Source organism: Nomia melanderi, chromosome 3, assembly GCF_051020985.1.
Source record: "Nomia melanderi isolate GNS246 chromosome 3, iyNomMela1, whole genome shotgun sequence".
NCBI lineage: Eukaryota > Metazoa > Arthropoda > Insecta > Hymenoptera > Halictidae > Nomia > Nomia melanderi.
In genome coordinates this window covers 11,280,986-11,296,564 of record NC_135001.1, presented here as the reverse complement: position 1 = coordinate 11,296,564, position 15,579 = coordinate 11,280,986, and the positions used below count along the sequence as shown (strand labels likewise).

Sequence of the window (15,579 nt, the reverse complement as noted above, 5' to 3'; positions counted from 1 at the left end):
ATTCTAGCTGTTGGATATTTAGATATATCTTTTGTTTTATTATAAGGAAAGTTTTAACAATGTTTTATCTACATTTAACCAGTATTCTATTGTCTCATAGTTGAAATAAGTATTACTAAAAATTTGAAAATTTATTGACTGATAAGAAGGGCCAACATCAAAGGTATACCTTATACTGAAGTTTTCAACCGATTAACACTATATCTATAGGTCGTTGCGAAAATCTTTGACTAATAACTAAGGATTTTTTAATAAATGTTTCAATAACTATAACAATTGTTGGCGTTCGTCAATAAAAGTGTTCCTAAGTAGTAGATCATAATAATGTCTCTATGATGTTCATATAGTCGCATTATTGAAATGTTTATTAATAGGTTTTCCTTGGATAGAGCAGTAAGAGTTAATTTTTGTAATTAATTTATCCGGGAGAGCGCGAACGCAGTCCCGACTAACAAAAATTGTACGTCCGAGATATCCACATTAGGGATATTCGCAGAGGTCAGCTCAACCGTAGTGCAATGGGAGAGCCTCACCCCGTAGGAACCGCCTTTATGATCACGGTAACCTCTACGCCAGGTAAGTATGCCACCTTTCCCTTCTCTATGATACTTGAGCACTGCACTATGCAATTTTAACTGCGAGAAAGAACTTCATCGTTTACGTACCCTAACAGTGACTTCCTGAACCATTTACCCTTAATACAGGGGTAGCTGCAATTCTTTTTGCCTCTTATATATTCGGATTTCAAGATTTCAAATAAAATTGATGGAACACTATAAATTATTCTAAATTATGGTTATACGTTTATAAATAATAAACATATTTCAGCCTTTCATTTGCCAAAACGATGAGCTCCACGAAATAACAATAATTATATAAATGATTCATTTAATCACAAAGTAATATATACTTTAGATAAGGAAACACATCGTAAGCTTGTTCAGCCAATAAATACAAATTATAAATACTACCTAAATTTGTATTAGTCATCAGAGTTTAATAATTCTGTTGTAACTCGCTATAGCTATTTAATTCTCTACACATCGTAAATTACAGAAGAGAATGAAAAGATAAATTAACATTCCTGTCTCGATAAATGGGAGTCACATTATTCTCTAAATTGTCAGAGAATATAATAAAATAATTCTATGATCAAAGAATATAGTAAAGAAAGCCGGATAACATCTGTCAACCAAATAATTTGTTTTAACCTTACTTTTCGACCAGTAGTGACTATACATTCTTGCGGAAGAAATGTGCGTGAACGTTCCATCGTTTACATATTCTTTGAGAGCCTGTTTCTTTGAGAACACAGCAATCCGTTTCAGTCGTTCACTTTATTCTGCATTGTGTTAATACGCGTACATTATTCCTCGACGCATAAGGTACGACGTGCATGTGGACTATTCAAAACTAAGCATGCAATCGGAGAAAAATGCGTGTCGCCTGGCGTCGGCACCAGCTCAAAAGCTCGGGAAAGCATTTCCATACATTTACAATTCTATTATGCATTTCTTTATGATGCAGTACGGTGTAACGAGCGCAGCTCGAACACGGAGGTTTATTAGCCATTATGTGTTACTGTGCGATCGTTAACATTTTACCTGCTTATAGCCCGTTAGTTACATTTCTCAATAACTGTTACATCCAAAAGGCGATAATTTACCTTAAAACGTTAATATTGTTACTATCAATGTTATCATTTTATTATAAATGTCGTTATAAATATTCATGGTCAAAGGAAAATTATTTATATACTATAACGAAGCTTCATTATTTAAATAATTTTAAGGTAGAATTGTTGAGAAATCATACTGCTGTTAAAAAACATAAAAAATTTATGTTTTCAAATTTCAAACTGCTGTTAAGAAATATAGATGCCAGTTAATTCTTTTTAATACAAATTAAATATCATTTATCGTGAATTTTCAAAATAAACTTAGATCGAAAATGAAATTTGTCTTCTTGTTCCAATAAATTACTCAAGCTAGTTCCAATGAACGAAATACTTTGAATGTTCCAAAGATCATAAGCTAAAAAATTAAACAAACATACACCGTGTGTTCCCACATCAAATCACCAAACTCCCCCAAACATGAATTCCAAAATGGCTGACCGATGGTCCAACGAACGCATCTTCTACCGTACAATTACCCCACACCAATCTCCATTAATATAACACCATCCCCGACGAATGCCTAAAAACCTAAAAACCAAAAGGTATTCCGTGTTAATCAGAAATTCGCATTCATCGAAATACTGATAACAGAACGATAATACGTGACTCCGGGCGAAAGTGGAAAAAATGATATTCACGCTGATTAAATTCAGTTTGGAATCTTCATCAACGGCCGGCTCGATTATCCCAAGGTGAGGGGTTAAAACGCATGTACACGTTAATTACATGTGTGCCACGTCCGTAGTCATCGAGCGTCTACGTCCGCCCAATAAAAACCTTAATAATTTCGTACGTATTTTGACTAAGAGCTTTTCTTACCGGGCGAACGATCAATATGCATAAAACAAGCATATCTCCCCGCGTGCCCCTAATTCCATCGACGCAACGCGGTGCAACGCGGCGTGGTGATCGCGATCCACGGCGATCCTGCCGGCTCCGGCGCGATGGGATTTCATTAGAGTCCCCCGTCGATATCGCGGCGAGAAAGAAGTCAGGCCGCGATTAATAAACGCTCTCGATCGGCGCCGTATATCAGGATGGGTAATTAAGCGCGTAACTATAGAATCCCGAGGCGTGGCGCGCGGCGCGGCCGGCCGACCTGTTGTGCCGCGACGAGGGAGGGCGGTATTATTAGTCGCGAGACGCAATAAATATAAGCCGTTACGAATTAAAGGAACCTCCTTTGCCTTTATTACAACATTTTTAATTACTGCGAAATGGCTGGAAATTTTTTTCTCGCCGTGCCTCCGCGCCCCTCCCGCAGGCTCGTTCCGCGCCCGGAGAGGCGGCCCCGGCAATCGCCCGCTTCCTTTTACGAGCTGCGAGAAAACACACGGCGCTAATTAAACGGAACGCTTCAAATGCCGAAGCGCGTTAGATCGAGGCCCCTTCTCCCGCTTTTAAATTCCGTCTCGGCCGCGGGACGGGATCCTGCGCGGGCGAGCCACGTCGCCGCCGCTATGCCCGATCCCCCGGCCCGGCACGGCTCGGCCGTTCCGGAGGAAATGAACGCGAAACGAGAATCACTCGGCCGGGAATCGGGAGGACGGTGAATTCTGATGGCGATCAGATGGGTTCAGGGAACCGAGGACGCGGTGCTTGACGGGCTCGACGGTTCCGCGATTCCCTGCGTGATGTCGGCTACCCTTGGGCTGGGTCATTCCCGTGTTGTCGAAATGAGTTTTGAACAAGGGGACATAGTCCACATGTTGACCGCTACGAGGATTTAGAACATATCGATTACCAAACGCAATTCTTTAAACTCGTCTGTATCAAAATTCTTACTGTAGATGAATTTTACAATTACTCGTGTCAGCTTAATTAGAAATTTTTCTATTATCGTTGATACTGTAAGTAATAGGAAACATTCTACGTTTTCGGACACAGTTGCATTCGGCTCTGATCTTTCGTTTTCTAAGTTTCTCTTGTCCCCTGTTTTCAGCAAAATCACTGAAAACGACCGTCACGAGATTTTTTAGCGTTTTGTATAATATTGCTTGTTCTTTCGTAGCGAATGCAAATTGTATTAGAATTAGTTAGCAGTGATTTGGTATCGTAGCTTTTGAGTTACATTATTATTTAGCTACTACATAAGTAGTTTGATGCATCAGTTTTCTTTTATAATTGCTTTCAAGTAATTTGGACATTCCGGTTATCGATGACCACCGTGGCGGTCAGTGCATTAACATTACAATTGCCAACTGGGTCAAATTGATGTACTCCTAAATTCTTCTTTCTTAGTTACAAACAGGATAACAGATATTTCTTTGCGAAGTTAGTAAAGAAATGGATTTAATAATATGCAAACTATTATTAGTATCTAATACAGAGTTACTTTTCTGGTGATTACATTAAGGAAAAAGGCTATTCTTCATTTTGATTCTAAGAAAAGACAAGAATTTCTGTAACTACCATATTCTGACAAAAGATACGAACGTGTTGGTAGTCCGGGAAAAAGAATAGTTGCGATATAAATCCTACTTTAGGTCGGAATACGTATGCGTTTCAGATAGAAGCAGTTATTCATAAGCAATGGCGCATAAATAATACAGTACACCGCTGCGTTACTGAAACATTGAAAGTCTTGTAAATATTGTATTGGCTCAAGGGTGAATCTACATACTTGTTATCTCCCTTCTTGCGCATTCTTCATTTGAAGCTCTCGTTCCTTGAAGTTCCATGTGAAATTCTCTAATGTGAAATATGTTCTAATGTAAAGAATAACAGTGTTGCGTCTTCTGTGTTTCGAATCTCAAAATATATTTCAAATATTTATCTTCTTCTCTTATAGTAAAACTCTTGTGTACGATTGACAATTTTCTAAATATTGAATTCTTCTGGATTTCTCACAAAAAATGTTTATTTTTGTACAACTTCAGTGAAAAATACCTAGTAGAAAATTATTTAACATACATCTTTGGTCGAATATCTCAATTATTAGAAATAGAAAAAGTTTTATTATATAAATGACAAAGTAAATTTGCGTTTCAAACTAACTGCACAATTTCAGTTCTGTATTTCATTTCATCATTATTCTAATTATTTTTAATTGAATAAAAAGACTGATTTTTTATAGAAGTTCACATATTTCACTATTTACAAAATTTCATTACACCGTTTCGTATTCATTTTGTGTTTATTATTATGTATTGTATGTGAAAAATGATTCTCGAAATTTTACGGAACGGTACGCAAATCGCTATAATTTTCACACGAATTTTATAATAATTGCTTAACCGCGCATTACGAGCGCGTGATACTGCACCAGAAGTGGTGCAATGTCGTATAATGGCGGAAAAAGTAACAAGAGATATTTAGCACATAATGTTACTGGAGCTCATGAATTACAAGTGCCGCGTATTCGTTATGGATATCTCCCAGAAACATTTCTCCGTTCACAAAGGAACGCATATGGCGCATTCGCGGTTATAAATTTCGCGTCTTAAGCCGCGGTATCATTTTAAATAGAGGCAGTATCGTAAATAATGACGCACGGTCTTTCGAAACGAGCCGTTCAACGTCTAGAAAAAGAATAATAAGAACGCCGAGTCCAGTTTCTTGTCCATCAGTGAACGACACGCGGTACGTTTTGTAAAAAGTATTATTAAATATATGCCTACGATAAAATATTGTGACACGTGATACGGTAATTTGCAGTTTCTTTCGTCTTAAAATGTTTTAGAGTGTACGTCCTTGTATGTAGTAAATTATTTTCGCAGGTTTAAGTTGTGTAACATGGCTTTCTTTTAAGAAAGTGTCTCGTTATTGCCCGTCACGCGCGTATATTTACATCTTATGTGATTATTCGTTTTAAACGATTGATATCTACACTCTGATTTATGAAAGAAGAACCCTTGGAGGCAGACCCGAGGTTTTGCGGTGTTGCCACGTATCCACGCGTCATCGACTTAATCGACGACGAACTGTTCGCGTAAACTCGATCCCACTGTCCGCGTTTTGACCAATGTCTTTCAACTCCCTGCCTTTCAGTCTTTATGAACATTCGTTCTTTGTCGTCCACGTATTGTTATACTTCGACCATTTCTGCGACAACGAGACAATGTGTGAATGTTTATTGGGGAACTCGGAAGACTCGTAGAAGTTCAGACATATATCTGGAAAAATCAAAGCTGTTGTCCCATATAAATTTTAAAAATTATTTTCCATGAAATTTTTAACCACTAACCTGTACAGTGCATATTTCATAACCTGAATATATACCATCTAACAATTTCCCTCGCCTTAGGCCTCGAAAAGTTAGCGATATTCCGTTTATTTTAATTATACACCAGAATAGTGAATATACTTTAAAGTACACAAGTTAAACAACACTCTTTATCATCTACGAAAACCATAAATATTGTCTAAATACTTGTCGATGATTGCATACTTTACATTTAACTTACAAAATTATCGCAGCCAATTAGTCTAACATAATTCTTCACAGAAAATATTCTACTCGGGATAATGTTAGTTGCCCAGGTCTTACCACGTGGTGGTTACTGCGACTGGAGACACAGGGAGGTGGATGGAAATTCAATTCCACCGACCTCCGTTTCTATTTCTACATCTTATTCTAAACGCATTTATCGGTATCGCACTTAAAAATAATCCCACGGAGGCTGTTTTCTTTCTTGAGTCTGAAATGATGGGGTATCCCACGGTGGATGATCGACGTCTTCTTTCGCTCGCTTAATTCTAACGCAGGTTAAACGACGTATGACTTACACTATACAATCATCGCAGTACAGGGAGTGAATCAAGGATGAAGTCCTTGATTCGAGCATCAGGTGAATCAGGGAAGAAGTCCCCGATTCAGCAAGAGCAAAATGGGGGATAGAATCTAAATTCTAACACCGTTTCGCCTTATAAGACTACGCATAGGCCGCAGATATGCCGAGCAATTATCGGACCAAGAAGCAAAGGGAGCGAATCAAGGAAGAAGTCCTTGATTCGACGATTGGAGAAATCAGAGAAGAAGTCTCTGATTCAAAAAGGAGGGTGACGCGAGCAAACCGCGATCAGCCGGCCAGACCACAGTCCCGAGTTACGATGCTCGTCCTCTTTCGGATCAGCGGACGACGACGTGCTCTTCTTAGGCGCCCGTTAACTTCCCAACGCCCGGCCCTGTGGCTAGGCCACAGGACTAGGGGCGGTTTACGAAGAAGTAGGATCCTAGGAAGAGCAGTGCCGTGGGTCGTCGGCGCGAGCACCACCCGGCCCACGGTGTGGCCGTCTTGATCTTACTCGCGAGGCCGAACACCGAGGTACGTGAACTGCAGACCGACCGGCGTCACACGGCCCGATGCACTTGCAAACATGGTCAAGCGAACCGGATAGATGGAAACGAGCGAAGTGAGAATGAAGCTACAGAACAACTACTCGGCATATTTTACACAATTCGCAGCTATTGGCCTAGTAACACCCTCGATAGAAGCTACTCTTCGGCGACGCTACTAGTTTCCAGGTCCACCACGTGGAGGTTGCTGCGAGGGACCCTGAGAGGTGGTTGGAAAATACAATTCCACCGACCTCCCTCCTTATTCTAAACCTTATGTTAAACGCAGTCGTCGGTATCGCACTTAAAAATAATCCCACGTCGGCTGTCTTCTTTCTTGAGTCTGAAATAAGGGAGTATCCCACGGCGGATGATCGACGTCTTCTTTCGCACGCTTAATTCTAACGCAGTTCAGTCGCAACGCTTCGCTTTAATTGTACAATCATCGCAGTGTAGGGAGAGAATCAAGGAAGAAGTCCTTGATTCGGTCATTCGAATCAGAGAAGAAGTCTCTGATTCAGCAAAGCAAAGTTAGGGGATACAATCTTAATTCTAACTTAGTTCCGCCGCATGAAACTACGCACTGGTCGCAGATATGCCGAGCAATTATCGGACCAAGAAGCAAAGGGAGCGAATCAAGGAAGAAGTCCTTGATTCGACGATTGGAGAAATCAGAGAAGAAGTCTCTGATTCAAAAAGGAGGGTGACGCGAGCAAACCGCGATCAGCCGGCCAGACCACAGTCCCGAGTTACGATGCTCGTCCTCTTTCGGATCAGCGGACGACGACGTGCTCTTCTTAGGCGCCCGTTAACTTCCCAACGCCCGGCCCTGTGGCTAGGCCACAGGACTAGGGGCGGTTTACGAAGAAGTAGGATCCTAGGAAGAGCAGTGCCGTGGGTCGTCGGCGCGAGCACCACCCGGCCCACGGTGTGGCCGTCTTGATCTTACTCGCGAGGCCGAACACCGAGGTACGTGAACTGCAGACCGACCGGCGTCACACGGCCCGATGCACTTGCAAACATGGTCAAGCGAACCGGATAGATGGAAACGAGCGAAGTGAGAATGAAGCTACAGAACAACTACTCGGCATATTTTACACAATTCGCAGCTATTGGCCTAGCAACACCCTCGATAGAAGCTACTCTTCGGCGACGCTACTAGTTTCCAGGTCTACCACGTGGAGGTTGCTGCGAGGGACCCTGAGAGGTGGGTGGAAAATACAATTCCACCGACCTCCCTCCTTATTCTAAACCTTATGTTAAACGCAGTCGTCGGTATCGCACTTAAAAATAATCCCACGTCGGCTGTCTTCTTTCTTGAGTCTGAAATAAGGGAGTATCCCACGGCGGATGATCGACGTCTTCTTTCGCACGCTTAATTCTAACGCAGTTCAGTCGCAACGCTTCGCTTTAATTGTACAATCATCGCAGTGTAGAGAGAGAATCAAGGAAGAAGTCCTTGATTCGGTCATTCGAATCAGAGAAGAAGTCTCTGATTCAGCAAAGCAAAGTTAGGGGATACAATCTTAATTCTAACTTAGTTTCGCCGCATGAAACTACGCACTGGTCGCAGATATGCCGAGCAATTATCGGACCAAGAAGCAAAGGGAGCGAATCAAGGAAGAAGTCCTTGATTCGACGATTGGAGAAATCAGAGAAGAAGTCTCTGATTCAAAAAGGTGGGTGACGCGAGCAAACCGCGATCAGCCGGCCAGACCACAGTCCCGAGTTACGATGCTCGTCCTCTTTCGGATCAGCGGACGACGACGTGCTCTTCTTAGGCGCCCATTAACTTCCCAACGCCCGGCCCTGTGGCTAGGCCACAGGACTAGGGGCGGTTTACGAAGAAGTAGGATCCTAGGAAGAGCAGTGCCGTGGGTCGTCGGCGCGAGCACCACCCGGCCCACGGTGTGGCCGTCTTGATCTTACTCGCGAGGCCGAACACCGAGGTACGTGAACTGCAGACCGACCGGCGTCACACGGCCCGATGCACTTGCAAACATGGTCAAGCGAACCGGATAGATGGAAACGAGCGAAGTGAGAATGAAGCTACAGAACAACTACTCGGCATATTTTACACAATTCGCAGCTATTGGCCTAGTAACACCCTCGATAGAAGCTACTCTTCGGCGACGCTACTAGTTTCCAGGTCCACCACGTGGAGGTTGCTGCGAGGGACCCTGAGAGGTGGTTGGAAAATACAATTCCACCGACCTCCCTCCTTATTCTAAACCTTATGTTAAACGCAGTCGTCGGTATCGCACTTAAAAATAATCCCACGTCGGCTGTCTTCTTTCTTGAGTCTGAAATAAGGGAGTATCCCACGGCGGATGATCGACGTCTTCTTTCGCACGCTTAATTCTAACGCAGTTCAGTCGCAACGCTTCGCTTTAATTGTACAATTATCGCAGTGTAGGGAGAGAATCAAGGAAGAAGTCCTTGATTCGGTCATTCGAATCAGAGAAGAAGTCTCTGATTCAGCAAAGCAAAGTTAGGGGATACAATCTTAATTCTAACTTAGTTCCGCCGCATGAAACTACGCACTGGTCGCAGATATGCCGAGCAATTATCGGACCAAGAAGCAAAGGGAGCGAATCAAGGAAGAAGTCCTTGATTCGACGATTGGAGAAATCAGAGAAGAAGTCTCTGATTCAAAAAGGAGGGTGACGCGAGCAAACCGCGATCAGCCGGCCAGACCACAGTCCCGAGTTACGATGCTCGTCCTCTTTCGGATCAGCGGACGACGACGTGCTCTTCTTAGGCGCCCGTTAACTTCCCAACGCCCGGCCCTGTGGCTAGGCCACAGGACTAGGGGCGGTTTACGAAGAAGTAGGATCCTAGGAAGAGCAGTGCCGTGGGTCGTCGGCGCGAGCACCACCCGGCCCACGGTGTGGCCGTCTTGATCTTACTCGCGAGGCCGAACACCGAGGTACGTGAACTGCAGACCGACCGGCGTCACACGGCCCGATGCACTTGCAAACATGGTCAAGCGAACCGGATAGATGGAAACGAGCGAAGTGAGAATGAAGCTACAGAACAACTACTCGGCATATTTTACACAATTCGCAGCTATTGGCCTAGCAACACCCTCGATAGAAGCTACTCTTCGGCGACGCTACTAGTTTCCAGGTCTACCACGTGGAGGTTGCTGCGAGGGACCCTGAGAGGTGGGTGGAAAATACAATTCCACCGACCTCCCTCCTTATTCTAAACCTTATGTTAAACGCAGTCGTCGGTATCGCACTTAAAAATAATCCCACGTCGGCTGTCTTCTTTCTTGAGTCTGAAATAAGGGAGTATCCCACGGCGGATGATCGACGTCTTCTTTCGCACGCTTAATTCTAACGCAGTTCAGTCGCAACGCTTCGCTTTAATTGTACAATCATCGCAGTGTAGAGAGAGAATCAAGGAAGAAGTCCTTGATTCGGTCATTCGAATCAGAGAAGAAGTCTCTGATTCAGCAAAGCAAAGTTAGGGGATACAATCTTAATTCTAACTTAGTTTCGCCGCATGAAACTACGCACTGGTCGCAGATATGCCGAGCAATTATCGGACCAAGAAGCAAAGGGAGCGAATCAAGGAAGAAGTCCTTGATTCGACGATTGGAGAAATCAGAGAAGAAGTCTCTGATTCAAAAAGGTGGGTGACGCGAGCAAACCGCGATCAGCCGGCCAGACCACAGTCCCGAGTTACGATGCTCGTCCTCTTTCGGATCAGCGGACGACGACGTGCTCTTCTTAGGCGCCCATTAACTTCCCAACGCCCGGCCCTGTGGCTAGGCCACAGGACTAGGGGCGGTTTACGAAGAAGTAGGATCCTAGGAAGAGCAGTGCCGTGGGTCGTCGGCGCGAGCACCACCCGGCCCACGGTGTGGCCGTCTTGATCTTACTCGCGAGGCCGAACACCGAGGTACGTGAACTGCAGACCGACCGGCGTCACACGGCCCGATGCACTTGCAAACATGGTCAAGCGAACCGGATAGATGGAAACGAGCGAAGTGAGAATGAAGCTACAGAACAACTACTCGGCATATTTTACACAATTCGCAGCTATTGGCCTAGCAACACCCTCGATAGAAGCTACTCTTCGGCGACGCTACTAGTTTCCAGGTCTACCACGTGGAGGTTGCTGCGAGGGACCCTGAGAGGTGGGTGGAAAATACAATTCCACCGACCTCCCTCCTTATTCTAAACCTTATGTTAAACGCAGTCGTCGGTATCGCACTTAAAAATAATCCCACGTCGGCTGTCTTCTTTCTTGAGTCTGAAATAAGGGAGTATCCCACGGCGGATGATCGACGTCTTCTTTCGCACGCTTAATTCTAACGCAGTTCAGTCGCAACGCTTCGCTTTAATTGTACAATCATCGCAGTGTAGGAAGAGAATCAAGGAAGAAGTCCTTGATTCGGTCATTCGAATCAGAGAAGAAGTCTCTGATTCAGCAAAGCAAAGTTAGGGGATACAATCTTAATTCTAACTTAGTTCCGCCGCATGAAACTACGCACTGGTCGCAGATATGCCGAGCAATTATCGGACCAAGAAGCAAAGGGAGCGAATCAAGGAAGAAGTCCTTGATTCGACGATTGGAGAAATCAGAGAAGAAGTCTCTGATTCAAAAAGGAGGGTGACGCGAGCAAACCGCGATCAGCCGGCCAGACCACAGTCCCGAGTTACGATGCTCGTCCTCTTTCGGATCAGCGGACGACGACGTGCTCTTCTTAGGCGCCCGTTAACTTCCCAACGCCCGGCCCTGTGGCTAGGCCACAGGACTAGGGGCGGTTTACGAAGAAGTAGGATCCTAGGAAGAGCAGTGCCGTGGGTCGTCGGCGCGAGCACCACCCGGCCCACGGTGTGGCCGTCTTGATCTTACTCGCGAGGCCGAACACCGAGGTACGTGAACTGCAGACCGACCGGCGTCACACGGCCCGATGCACTTGCAAACATGGTCAAGCGAACCGGATAGATGGAAACGAGCGAAGTGAGAATGAAGCTACAGAACAACTACTCGGCATATTTTACACAATTCGCAGCTATTGGCCTAGCAACACCCTCGATAGAAGCTACTCTTCGGCGACGCTACTAGTTTCCAGGTCTACCACGTGGAGGTTGCTGCGAGGGACCCTGAGAGGTGGGTGGAAAATACAATTCCACCGACCTCCCTCCTTATTCTAAACCTTATGTTAAACGCAGTCGTCGGTATCGCACTTAAAAATAATCCCACGTCGGCTGTCTTCTTTCTTGAGTCTGAAATAAGGGAGTATCCCACGGCGGATGATCGACGTCTTCTTTCGCACGCTTAATTCTAACGCAGTTCAGTCGCAACGCTTCGCTTTAATTGTACAATCATCGCAGTGTAGAGAGAGAATCAAGGAAGAAGTCCTTGATTCGGTCATTCGAATCAGAGAAGAAGTCTCTGATTCAGCAAAGCAAAGTTAGGGGATACAATCTTAATTCTAACTTAGTTTCGCCGCATGAAACTACGCACTGGTCGCAGATATGCCGAGCAATTATCGGACCAAGAAGCAAAGGGAGCGAATCAAGGAAGAAGTCCTTGATTCGACGATTGGAGAAATCAGAGAAGAAGTCTCTGATTCAAAAAGGTGGGTGACGCGAGCAAACCGCGATCAGCCGGCCAGACCACAGTCCCGAGTTACGATGCTCGTCCTCTTTCGGATCAGCGGACGACGACGTGCTCTTCTTAGGCGCCCATTAACTTCCCAACGCCCGGCCCTGTGGCTAGGCCACAGGACTAGGGGCGGTTTACGAAGAAGTAGGATCCTAGGAAGAGCAGTGCCGTGGGTCGTCGGCGCGAGCACCACCCGGCCCACGGTGTGGCCGTCTTGATCTTACTCGCGAGGCCGAACACCGAGGTACGTGAACTGCAGACCGACCGGCGTCACACGGCCCGATGCACTTGCAAACATGGTCAAGCGAACCGGATAGATGGAAACGAGCGAAGTGAGAATGAAGCTACAGAACAACTACTCGGCATATTTTACACAATTCGCAGCTATTGGCCTAGCAACACCCTCGATAGAAGCTACTCTTCGGCGACGCTACTAGTTTCCAGGTCTACCACGTGGAGGTTGCTGCGAGGGACCCTGAGAGGTGGGTGGAAAATACAATTCCACCGACCTCCCTCCTTATTCTAAACCTTATGTTAAACGCAGTCGTCGGTATCGCACTTAAAAATAATCCCACGTCGGCTGTCTTCTTTCTTGAGTCTGAAATAAGGGAGTATCCCACGGCGGATGATCGACGTCTTCTTTCGCACGCTTAATTCTAACGCAGTTCAGTCGCAACGCTTCGCTTTAATTGTACAATCATCGCAGTGTAGGAAGAGAATCAAGGAAGAAGTCCTTGATTCGGTCATTCGAATCAGAGAAGAAGTCTCTGATTCAGCAAAGCAAAGTTAGGGGATACAATCTTAATTCTAACTTAGTTCCGCCGCATGAAACTACGCACTGGTCGCAGATATGCCGAGCAATTATCGGACCAAGAAGCAAAGGGAGCGAATCAAGGAAGAAGTCCTTGATTCGACGATTGGAGAAATCAGAGAAGAAGTCTCTGATTCAAAAAGGAGGGTGACGCGAGCAAACCGCGATCAGCCGGCCAGACCACAGTCCCGAGTTACGATGCTCGTCCTCTTTCGGATCAGCGGACGACGACGTGCTCTTCTTAGGCGCCCGTTAACTTCCCAACGCCCGGCCCTGTGGCTAGGCCACAGGACTAGGGGCGGTTTACGAAGAAGTAGGATCCTAGGAAGAGCAGTGCCGTGGGTCGTCGGCGCGAGCACCACCCGGCCCACGGTGTGGCCGTCTTGATCTTACTCGCGAGGCCGAACACCGAGGTACGTGAACTGCAGACCGACCGGCGTCACACGGCCCGATGCACTTGCAAACATGGTCAAGCGAACCGGATAGATGGAAACGAGCGAAGTGAGAATGAAGCTACAGAACAACTACTCGGCATATTTTACACAATTCGCAGCTATTGGCCTAGCAACACCCTCGATAGAAGCTACTCTTCGGCGACGCTACTAGTTTCCAGGTCTACCACGTGGAGGTTGCTGCGAGGGACCCTGAGAGGTGGGTGGAAAATACAATTCCACCGACCTCCCTCCTTATTCTAAACCTTATGTTAAACGCAGTCGTCGGTATCGCACTTAAAAATAATCCCACGTCGGCTGTCTTCTTTCTTGAGTCTGAAATAAGGGAGTATCCCACGGCGGATGATCGACGTCTTCTTTCGCACGCTTAATTCTAACGCAGTTCAGTCGCAACGCTTCGCTTTAATTGTACAATCATCGCAGTGTAGGAAGAGAATCAAGGAAGAAGTCCTTGATTCGGTCATTCGAATCAGAGAAGAAGTCTCTGATTCAGCAAAGCAAAGTTAGGGGATACAATCTTAATTCTAACTTAGTTCCGCCGCATGAAACTACGCACTGGTCGCAGATATGCCGAGCAATTATCGGACCAAGAAGCAAAGGGAGCGAATCAAGGAAGAAGTCCTTGATTCGACGATTGGAGAAATCAGAGAAGAAGTCTCTGATTCAAAAAGGAGGGTGACGCGAGCAAACCGCGATCAGCCGGCCAGACCACAGTCCCGAGTTACGATGCTCGTCCTCTTTCGGATCAGCGGACGACGACGTGCTCTTCTTAGGCGCCCGTTAACTTCCCAACGCCCGGCCCTGTGGCTAGGCCACAGGACTAGGGGCGGTTTACGAAGAAGTAGGATCCTAGGAAGAGCAGTGCCGTGGGTCGTCGGCGCGAGCACCACCCGGCCCACGGTGTGGCCGTCTTGATCTTACTCGCGAGGCCGAACACCGAGGTACGTGAACTGCAGACCGACCGGCGTCACACGGCCCGATGCACTTGCAAACATGGTCAAGCGAACCGGATAGATGGAAACGAGCGAAGTGAGAATGAAGCTACAGAACAACTACTCGGCATATTTTACACAATTCGCAGCTATTGGCCTAGCAACACCCTCGATAGAAGCTACTCTTCGGCGACGCTACTAGTTTCCAGGTCTACCACGTGGAGGTTGCTGCGAGGGACCCTGGGAGGTGGGTGGACATTGAATTCCACCGACCTCCCTTTCTAAATCTAAGACTTATGTTTAACGCACTTATTCTATCGTTCTTAATGTTATACTTAGCCCTCGGCGGCTGTCTTCTTTCTTGAGTCTATTATGAAATATTTGTAAAATGGCAACAAGGGAATTGTAAATTAACCACAGTAACACAAAATAAAAATTGTATTTAGAGAAAATGAATAATACATCGATGACAAACTAACATTGTTTTACAATTAGATTATAAATTGTTTATGGTAGGAACTGAAATAAGTAGATGTTAATTACAAGATACAGAAGCGTTTGTGTAGTAACACATTTTACCGTCTGCATCAAAACGATTAAAGTTATGTAAATCAGAAGTACAATTAAATTAAGCTGAAAATAAAATTATACTGATATTAAAGTAAATGGAGGGAAAAAGGAAAGGAACTTTTTACCGAACGTATTCTTCGAGCAGCAAGATTGCACGTTAAATGGTTGCTTCTATGCTCTACCCCCATAGAAGTAGAATCTTCTAATCCCCTCAGTCCACTCTGCAACAGAAA

At 45.3% G+C, this 15,579-nt stretch overlaps 1 protein-coding gene and 1 non-coding gene across 3 annotated transcripts in view; one reads left to right on the top strand and one right to left on the bottom strand.

Annotated features, from left to right (window-relative positions):
• Positions 1–15,579, top strand: part of LOC116431763 (protein trachealess) — a 231,128-nt gene that overhangs the window by 101,468 nt on the left and 114,081 nt on the right. The window lies entirely within an intron of this gene.
• Positions 423–584, bottom strand: LOC116427343 (U1 spliceosomal RNA). The gene has a single exon (XR_004235062.1). It is a non-coding gene; the product is annotated as a U1 spliceosomal RNA (small nuclear RNA).